The 10,952-nt window shown below is 39.6% G+C and overlaps 1 pseudogene; it reads right to left on the bottom strand.

The window, feature by feature from the left end:
* Positions 1–3,714: 3,714 nt before the first annotated feature.
* On the bottom strand, positions 3,715–10,912 carry LOC116686282 (general transcription factor IIH subunit 2-like; annotated as a pseudogene).
* Between the last annotated feature and the right edge of the window lie 40 nt (positions 10,913–10,952).

The raw sequence follows: 10,952 nt of genomic DNA, 5'->3' as shown, positions 1-10,952 counted from the left end.
GGAGCTCTGCTGCAGTGGAAAATGGGCTGGCCTTGAATTTTCGAGCCAACAAACGGTCTTCTCGAGCAGTTGTCTTGTGGGGTCGCCTGACCTGGGCTTGTCAAAAATGTCTCCAGTGTCTTCAAATGTTTTTTTAATCCTCAGTCTTCGGTGTGTATAAAAACAACCCCAGTACACTAGACCTTCACATCAACTGCAACTAGACATCTGCAAACAGGCCTAAATTCACCCTGAGACTAAAGTTTTGATTATCAAGAGGCTGAAGACCAGATCCACTGCTGATGTGGCAGACACCTTCAATGTGTCTCAGCGTCAAGTACAGAGGATTAAAAAAACATTTGAAGACACTGGAGACATTTTTGACAAGCCCAGGTCAGGCGACCCCACAAGACAACTGCTCGAGAAGACCGTTTGTTGGCTCGAAAATTCAAGGCCAGCCCATTTTCCACTGCAGCAGAGCTCCACCAGACCTGGTCCCCTGAAGTCCCTGTGTCAACCTGAACAGTTTGTCGGATTCTGTCTTGAAATGGCCTCCGTGGTTGAATCAGTGCCCAGAAGCCAGCACTAAACAAAAGACAATTGAAAAACTGTGTGGCATTTGCCAAGGCCCACAGCCTGCTAAAAGGATGGACGATGGAAAAGTGGATTTTTCAGATGAATCTTCTGTTGAATTACACCACAGTTGCCGCAAATATTGCAGGAGACTTACTGGAGCCTGCATGGATCCAAGATTTACCCAGAAAACAGTGTGTTTGTTTGGTGGCGGAAAAACATGGTCTGGGGTTACATCCAGTATGGGGTGTGTGAGAGATCTGCAGGGTGGAAGGCAACATCAATAGTCTCAAATACCAAGAAGTCGTGCTACCTCTATATTCCCAACCATAAAAGAGGCCAAATTCTCCAGCAGGATGGTGCTCCATGCATACTTCCATCTCCACTCAAAGTTCCTCAAGGCGAAGAAGATCAAGATGCTCAGGATTGGCCGGCCAGTCACCAGACATGAACATCATTGAGCATATGTGGGGTAGGATGAAAGAGGAAGCATGGAAGACCAAACCAAGAATATTGATAACTCTGAGAGGCATGCAAGACTGCTTTCCTAGCTATTCCTGATGACTTCATCAATACATTGTATGAATCCTGCCAAACCGCATGGATGAGTCCTCAAGCTCATGGAAGTCAAACAAGATATTAAATTTGGATCTCACAGCACGCTATTTAATTTGCTGACATATTTAGTATTTGCAGTAAATTATTTCAATTTCTGTATAGACGACAAAACTTTTGTCTTGCCAAATTTGACCTTTCTGTCTTGTTTAAATAATAAATCTTTTTTTTAGTGAAACTAATTTATTTCAGTGCATTGAACATCATTTGGGAGGTTTTAGCTTTTCATATGAGCTATTTCTTACACCAATTGATTAATTAAAAGTCAGGTTAATAGCAGGTGTTTCTGCAAAATAGAGAAGCGACTGTACACTCTCAACAGTGCTGAAAGTGATTTGAAACCAGATTTAATTTTTTCAAACAGAGTTCTGTTGTAAAAAGGCTTTTAACTGTATGAAAACAGTTTTTGATGTGTTTTTTGTGCTAATGTTTATGGATTGGCTACATGTTGTGAAACCTTGGAAACATGAAAGACATTTCAAATTCAACAACTTTTTCAAAACCTTGAAAGAAAAGGCAGACAAGAGACCAAAAGGGACAAAACTGGGCGTCAAGATGGCTTCTAAGTAGGGGCTTGACCACATCATGTTTAAAGACAGCTGGGGACAGAACCTAAACTAAGACAATAATTGAAAAAAGTAAGTAGACTCGACCAGTGGTTCTATTAAAAACCTCCTCACCATCCTGGTGGGAACAATGTTAAGGGGGGTAGGTTTCAAGTGTTGCACTACCTCACGTAAGCAACGTCAGAGAGAAGTGGCTTAAGTTACTACAAACACAGCAGAGTGCATAGGAGCAGCTGGTACAAACACACCAAAATGTCAGACTTTGTCAGGCGTTTGGCCGGACAGATGTTTTTTTGTCAACAAAATAACAGAAAGCTCTCATAAGTACTGGTTGAAACCTCTGCGGAGCAGAGGTGCATGATTCACGACCGAGGTTAGTGTTAAATAACACTCTTGGTTCATGGCAACTGACAGACGAAGAGAGATGAGCATGTGACTACTGATAAAAGCGTTATTATTTGGGTTTGTCAAATAATATAATCTGAGTGGTGGCAACTTGCCCCGCCTAAATTTAAATGAAGCACACAGTTGGTGAAGCTGTTTAATCAGTCAGCAGCAGCAGTCAGGGTGCCAGCCCTCGGAGGGCAATAGGGATAGGACCATATTGCTATCCCAGACCTGCTCACCACTTCCCACTTTAAGCCAGTGGTGCCACTATCTTATTTCATCAATAAATGATGAACATTTGTATGGCCTCAAGAGTTTTTTAATGCTGCTTTCTAATGCTCAGGTTGGGTCATAGGGCCCTTTCCTCCCCAAGTGAAGCGAATAAGGGGGAAGCGATGTGTGCGGCCCTTCACTTCATTAGCTCGGTTATATCACATGCTGCCCATTACTGTTGATTTAGTGATGGTATTCTCAAACAAATAACATGAAAATAAATGAGGGTAGTTCATTGCTATTAATCGACTAATTGTATGTTCGAAATGTACCTTAAGTTGTAGTTGTCCAAGTATTTGATACTTTGTCAACATTGAAGTAGATAATATCCTTGCTTTATGCAAATGTATCTATACTTATTATGGACACTAAAACAGAACAAAACATTGGGTCTAGCACCTACTATTTAAAAAGTTTCCTGAAATAAATTATATTATGATTTTCAATTCAATTCAATTTTATTTAATATGCGCCAAATCACAAAAGTTATCTCATTATGTATTTTTCATAAAAGAGCAGACTACCCATACTCGGTTATTTATAGAAGCCCAACCATTCCTATTACTGTTGACACAATCACAATTACAAAATGTTGAATGATTGACACTATAAATTAAATTGAAAACAATGAAAAATATTGTCAAGAAATCCTCATAGGAGGCTTCCATTTTTTTCTTCATGGGAAACTCTCGTTGAAGTTACTTTACCAATGTTAGGCTTAATGTGACGACATACAAGTACTGATTATCACTATTAATCAGATAATTGTATCTGTCAAAATGTACCTTAAAGGTGTGATTTGTCGAGTATTTTAATACTCTGTCAACATTGAAGTAGATAATATGCTTGCTTTATGAAAATGTATCTACTGTGAACAGCCCACCCTAAATTAGCCTCTTACCCTAAATTTAGCAAGCAAATGCAAGAGTAGGATTGAAAGTGAGAATCTGGAGTTATGGGAAAGGCCTGCTTTGGAAACCATACAAGAAATGTCCACTCAAAAGGTTCAAAAACATTGTTTAATATAACATAATCACAAACAGAACCATTGAGTAACCGGAACTGTGGTACAAATGTTATAAACAATGCACACAAACCATTTTTGGTATATAAAGCGGTATGATTTAAAAGCAGTAGTAAAGTGGCTCAGACGCAGTTCTCAGAGCAGACAGAAACCCAAACTGCCCAACCAGCACCGTCTTTGCAAGAAGCGCTTCACCTGTAAACGATATGGATCTACTGAAACGGCCCAATATTTTGGGGCAAGCTTCAAGAACTTTGAAATGTGACAATCTGGATGGTCACAGCCTGTGGCATCATATTATTCTATCAGAGGTGCACAACACTGATAGGATGGATGATGAGTCAAAAGATCACATGACCACCACGAGTTTATTCAGTCTCTCTGACAGTTAGCCTCTCAGCTTCAGGGGGCGCTCTGACTGTGAATAAAGCAAGGGCAGCAGTGTAGCAAGTCATGGATGAAGAGATCACACTCCACAACAGAACACACTGCGACAGTGGACAGGTGAATATCTAGAGACAGACACAGAGAGGGAGAGAGAGCAGATAAATACAAGAGGAGAATAGGATTAAAGTTGCAATGAATAAATTAATGCAAGTTCACTTTTTCACATTAAATATTAAAATATATATTAAGGTTGTCAAAAGTAAACGTTTATGACGAGCCAACAAGCAAATTTATTTCAACACCACTAATATTTTAACACGAGATTAGAACACGTCAGTGACCAAAAGAAATGTGTGACTAATTAAAGAATAAAAAATAATGAAACAGCCCTAATCTATATTAATCCATCCAACAATTTTATTGCAGATCCACAAGTTGGGGGATCATAAGACAGACTTTAAAAAAAAAATCTAAATTGAAGCAGCGGAGGCCAAGAGAGCTCGAGATACTGGATCTTCAGTTCCTATAATGCAACACATGGTGTCTCTAAGAAACCTTCCTTCCTAGTAAATACCTAATAGTTTATTAGACTGCCATACTACAGTCAAGCATTAAAACAAAGACAACAGAAAAGCAACATCCACGGTTAACAACTGCCCAGGAACTTGCATGTCATACCATCGCTCTCTCCCTTGTATCGGTCATCTGTCCACTGTCATTAGCTGGTACTAGCGGTACTGTTGTTATTAGAATAAGACATAAAATACCAAAAACATAATACTATTGTAATCCTAGATTTTTTTTTTTTGATTATTGAGCAACCCCAATTACCCTTGTAACTGAAGACGTACACCCTGGGTTATGACTGTATCACTGGTTGGAAAACTAATGATACACATCTGCATTATTTCTTCAGACTTGGAAAAGATCTTCAGGATTACAAAAGGTATTTAACAGTTGGTTTTTTTACAAACTGAATAGCAGTTTCTGTGACGAGTAAACTAGACATTTAAAATATGGGGAAGTGAACCTTTAAAGGAAAATAGTATGTTCTACATCTAAAAAGGCTTACAGATCTAGACATACACTCAGCAACTGTACTTACACTTTTATCTTTCAGTTCCCCTGACAAGCTGACAGAAACTGAAACCAAATCAAAACAGTTTTAGATACACACCGGCACAGTATCTGGTGTGATGTGTGAGTGTGTCAGAGCCACCTGTCTTCTTGAAACTCCTCCACAGGACTCTCTGTAAAGGTTGGAGGGGGAAGAGGTGGTGGAAAGATCTGGCGAGATGGGAGACGACAACCAGAGTCAAACCTTTGAGAAGCACACACACACCAGTCAAAGCTACTTCAATGGTTAAACGCAGTATTTTGAAAACACCAAAAAAGAGCAACTGTACTTTTTTGACACATCAAGAAAATTCATCAAAGTTTCCTCTATCTTACAATGACATACTCTACACACCAAAATATACCGAATTCTTCATCCCACATACCACAGACTTTACACTCAACGGGAAGCTTGTGTACTTGGCGTGGCACTGCGGGCAGAAATATCCTCCCAGAGACAGACCAGGACCACTGCTGCTGGCCAGATGACTGGAAGACACACACCAGAAGCGCATCATTGCAAAGAGCAACAAACCTCCAACTGCTCTGGACACCTGTCCATTGGCAGTCCCCTCACTCTGACATCTCTCCTTTAGTGCATTTATAGATATAGCACCATGAGCATGTGTGTGTAATTCAGACCGTGTGTAATGTGTGTAACAACAGAGTGATATAATTTCCCTTTGGGACTAATAAAGTATGTGTTATTATTAATACACATTGGCAGCTCACAGTTCTGGCCACAAGGTTTAAATCACAGTTTCAATCTACGACATGCTGAAATGAAGGCTTGGCATCCTGGTCAGTCAGAGAGGTGATGGTGTGCGTGAGGAAAACCTGAGTAAACGTGTATGTGGGGAAAATATATTTAATATAGGTGCTTTTATAGTCATTCATTTCTTAATGTTTTGATGAGTAACAAGAATGAATGTATTTCATGAAGAAGAAAAGAAAAGGTCTAATTGTCTAATAGGAAAATGGGGAGGGACTGTTTCTTAGTTCAAAAGTGCTTTGCTCCAAACCTTTATCTTTTTCAAATAAATTATAAATTCTAGCCAATTCAGTAATTTCCTAAAACAGCAAGGCAAAAATGTTTGTTAACAAACAGGAGAAAATAGTACATTTGTTTAGGATTAATTTTAGCGGTGCAGCAATCCACATTTTGTGTTAGTATTAAGGGCAGTAGGTCCATTTTGGATTGAGCAAAAATAAACTATAGTGTGTGGGATTTCGTGGTAATGATTGGAACGCATGGGATTGTTGACTATAGAAAATTATATTATATTGCCAGCCTTATTGTTCAAGAAGAAAAACAGGGCTTTCACCATGTTACCAGTGGGATTTCAAATTGGAACCCTGCAATTAAAATAATTGGCAAATGTATACTTTGACCTCACATTGAAATCTATGCCTACAAACGTCACATGAAAGCAACTTGGAGATCAAACAGAATACAAATTTCTCTTTGACATGTTTACCCACTTTATAATACACAGTCCAAGGTGTGTGATGGCAGCAAATGCCGGTGGTTAAGCCAACCTTCCAGCCAGTTAATAAGTGCTGCTACATTTAGTTTTTACCACTTGGTGTATAATAGCTCTGATGTGTTTGTTGTACAGTTCGTTTAGAAACAGAAGACGATCTGATCCTTTACCAAGATAGAGAAAGATATAACCACATCTGAATACTGACCCTGCGTATTAAAGAGCATTCAGATGAGGAGGCTGGCGGAGGAGGTGTTGACATGCAGCATTAGCAGCTCTTTGAAGTGGCTCTCATCCAGGAAACGTGGTACGAGCCGCCCGTCTCCCTGGTCAAATACTGTACACACCCTGACCTCTGGGACAGGCCAATACAGACAACGCACCTTTAGAGAATTAGGGTCTGACAAAAAAGGAACACAGTATTTTTTTAGATTCTTTTGGAGCATTGGAGCAGCGTGTGTCCTCACACATGTCAGTAAAGCAGCAGCACATGCGTAGTACAGCGAAGGGGTGGGGAGTTGTTGAATACTACAAGGCTCATTGACTGCAGTTCACCGACTGATGTACTGATGCCAAAAATTAATTTCTGTCTACCCTACAGCAAAATGATGAAATAAGGAAGACGCTGAACCTCTACACGAGCCGCAGCCAAACCACAACACTGATCGAGCCTCACTGCAACATTTGTTATAGGTTGGGCTCTCCAGTATTCTGTTTTGTTGCGCACAGTTTCCGGCCATTCTGCTCAGTGGGTTCCCTGCTTTTACCGCCAGGGCCACATCACCTAAAACTACAACGTGTGTGGCTGCTACAATGAAAAAAAGGGGACACGTGGAATCTTTGCATGAACAAAAGCCTAATTATGCAACCTGCAACGTGGTACGGGTTGATTTTTATAAAACACAAATACAAGATAAACACAATTCACAAGGCGCTTTATTATGCTATATAAAAACCGTCTCTGACCGAACAGTGCAAGTTCTGCTTGTCAAATGTTTGTAAGTAAAAACAAATGGATAATTAAGGTGGAGATTACTTTAAGGTGGAGATTTCATCTCACATAGCATTAATGCTGGATGTTTGAATGAATGTTAATGCTTCGAAATTAATTGTGATATTTTGTGAATAGAATCTAATCTGCAACACACTGTCGGTAAATGTATGTTTTCTTCTGAAGTACAACCACACAGTAAATCAGTAGTATAGGCCTACAGTTGCACATTAACGTGCTTTGGGATCCTTCTGTAAGTTATTTGTACACACAATGTACAATGGTTTTGAAGAAGAAAGCTAGAAGCCAGCATACAGAAGGCCAAGCAATCAGCCATTCCAACAAGCATGGTTTTAAACGGGGCACGCATAGTAATTTAAATACCAGATACTCAATGAGCTAGCAGCTGAACTGCATATCAAACTATGACTATGACTGTGGCAACCCATAGCTAAGGGTTAAGGTGTGACTTCACTTAATCAGCTCACAGAGTGGCTGGTGTCAATAGTGTAATGCTGTGAGGATATCAGGATCTCCCGGCTTGTATGTCCAGGCATGTGCCTCATAAAAAGACAGACACCGGATGAGGGGACATTCAGTAATATTAAAAAGGAACCAATGTAGAACACATGCAAAACTTACTTGAGGGGTCTGTATGGCCAGATGGAGAGAGTGTATATGGATGGCTCTCCTACACACACAGTGTCACATGCTTGTCTTCAGAGCAGCAGTGTGCTTCTTTGGATTTCTGTGGTGAAAGAAGACACACCATCAATTGTGGGTGAAATTGAAGGGGGTAAGCCCCGAAGTGAGCATTTGAAGCAAGAACGGTTAAGGCCATGAGCATTACAAGAAAGGGGGAGCCTAATGGGAGGTACAAAAAGTAACCTCACATTAATAGTAGCCAAAATTATGAATTTTGGTATTATCCGTTATTTTAAAAGTGTGTTCATATGTTCAGAGAGCACTGACAGACCTACACAAACTGACATAGTTTCAAAAAGTGTAACATGTTTATCATATTACAAAAACTATAGGCAATAGACCTGTAAAAACTATTGAAAACTGGCTACTGAAACACTGGCCCGCTGTAGGGTGTCCGGTAAGAACTTGAATCAGAGATCAGGAACCAGGAAGATTTATTTACTTGAACATAAACACAGTAATTGACATTACCATGTGAAGTTGAATGTGGTTCTGAAATATAATAATGCATTAATAAGCATCTGACTTACTATGAACAGATTTACCAAAAACTAAAGTTATAGCCACCAGTATATAACAAGAAAACAATACTAAGAATTACATGAACGTAAGATTTCATTTCAGTTAACACAATTGCAATGCAACTTGCTAGCAAATTGCCCTAATACAACCTGAATATCAACAAAAGTTTTACATGAAAACGTTATTGTTATCTTCAACATTTTTTACGTGGTTTAACGTTACATCCCTAAAGCCTTGATTCCACCTGCCAGATCAGTAAGCTTCTCAGCCCTTTTATTCTTCGTGGTGATAACGAGCTAGCTGAGGACACATAACACATGTGTTAGGCAACTGCCAAATGGTGAAGATCCATACCAAACTATATTAAACTTCCCCATTGCATTACTTACTAGTTACTAGTCACGTTCTTGTCTTTGTTATCAGACAAAATCACTACAGACAAACCTAATTTGATGTTTAGATAATGTATGTCTGCTTGTTGGAGAGCTCAAATAGTGAACAAACAGCTACTCTGATCTCTGTCTTTGTGTAAATTATGGTTTGAAACCTTGTTTATACACATCCATATTATATGCATTGCTTTACAGATTTACTACTTAAGTTTAATACTTCATTTTTATGAGTACAAGTGATTATGGTGTTATCTACATAATATATTTAAAATACTGGCAAATGACACCTAATGCCTGAGATATGCGATTGGTTGTACAGATTGACATATTGGTTCTGATTTAGGCATTGCTGATATAATCTATAATAAGATTTTCCTCTTTGATAAAGCTTATAGTTAGGGCGGCTCAGGAGAGTCCTGAACCAACCTACTGTATGCTGTATGGGCCTAGACTGCGGGAGACTTCCCTCTTCTCTCCATCTGTATGCAACTCTCTCCCATTAATGGCATGCTAACTCAACATTTCCTTTCCCGTTGTCTTGGGCTCTCGCCCCTCTTCCTCTCTCCTCTATCACTTCCTGCTGGTGTTTCTGTTGGAGATGTGGTTGAAGTCACCTTCTGCCCCATGTTCCGCTTGACACCCTCTGTACAATTATTGTTACTAGTCCCTATTGCTATTATTACTGTAATTATTATCATTAAATTATGTTTCCTTGGATCAGGGAGGCTCCAAAATCATACTTCAGCTGGTCGCCATGGTCCGCTACACGTTCTGCGATGCTATGTTACATTCTGTACACTCTGCGGTGCCCTGCTACATCCAGCATGTGCCTTGAAATGCCAGCACAGTGCCCCTGCTATGCAATGAAACTACTAAAAACTAACATTTTTGTGAGGTTATTGCCACTCTTCTTTTAACCCCAACCAGTTGCAGAAACCGCCTACCAAGAGCCTGGGTTGTCCGAGGCTCTGCCTAAAAGGAAGTGTTCCGTCCCACTGTCGCACTGTTGCTTGCTCTGGAGGAACCTACTAGAACTGTTGGGTCCTGTAAATATGGAGCATGGTCTACTCTAGAGCTACTCTATCTGTAAAGTGTCTCGAGATAACTCTGTTATGAATTGATACTATTAAATAAAATTGAATTGATTATTATCATAAACTATTATGAATATCTGTACCATTATTTGCTTGTCTGATGGCAACATTGCGTTACTGTCTGTACCTCTGTGTGTATATTGTGTAGGCTGCTCAATCTGTTTAGAATTGCGTTATCTACCTGCTTGAAGGTTTTGTCTTGGGTAGCCATCATACTTTTACCCCACATGGATTATAATATCAGGAGGATTCAGGGACATAAGAACTGTGAAATGTAACTAATCTACTACAGTAACAACTAATGAATATTTTTATTAAACATTCATCTCTAGATCATTTAAAAATTGGTCTTAATTGACACATTTATTGGCATCATGGCAAATATAGTTGCCAGTGCAGCGACAGGCCCCGGGAAACCTCCCTTATCTGTACTTACAACGATATACATCAATACAATACCTTATACAATAAAAAAATGTTCTCCAGTAAACCACCTGAACCTGCTGTGTTTAAACAAGAGCTGAAGGATTTAAATAAAAGCGTAAAAAGCATCACAAACTCATGATTGTATAACATAACTGACTGATGGGGTTTTGGTCAAAATACTCATCACAAAGGTTTCCAACAGCTGAAGAGGAAAGAAGAAAGGAGATCGGTGTCGTACGTTATATAACCAAATGGTTGCTGGTACCAGCTGATGGGTCTGCTACAAAATGTTACCTTACAGTAGACGGTGAGCGGTGTTGGTTTAAGTCCTGGTCTTCCATACTTGCTTTGACCGTCAATCAACATAGAGGTCCGCATCTAGAGCACATGCATCTTACAGTATTAGGGTACAGATACA

The sequence above is a fragment of the Etheostoma spectabile genome, unplaced genomic scaffold (genome assembly GCF_008692095.1).
Source record: "Etheostoma spectabile isolate EspeVRDwgs_2016 unplaced genomic scaffold, UIUC_Espe_1.0 scaffold342, whole genome shotgun sequence".
NCBI lineage: Eukaryota > Metazoa > Chordata > Actinopteri > Perciformes > Percidae > Etheostoma > Etheostoma spectabile.
This window is presented reverse-complemented; position numbering and strand designations above follow the sequence as displayed.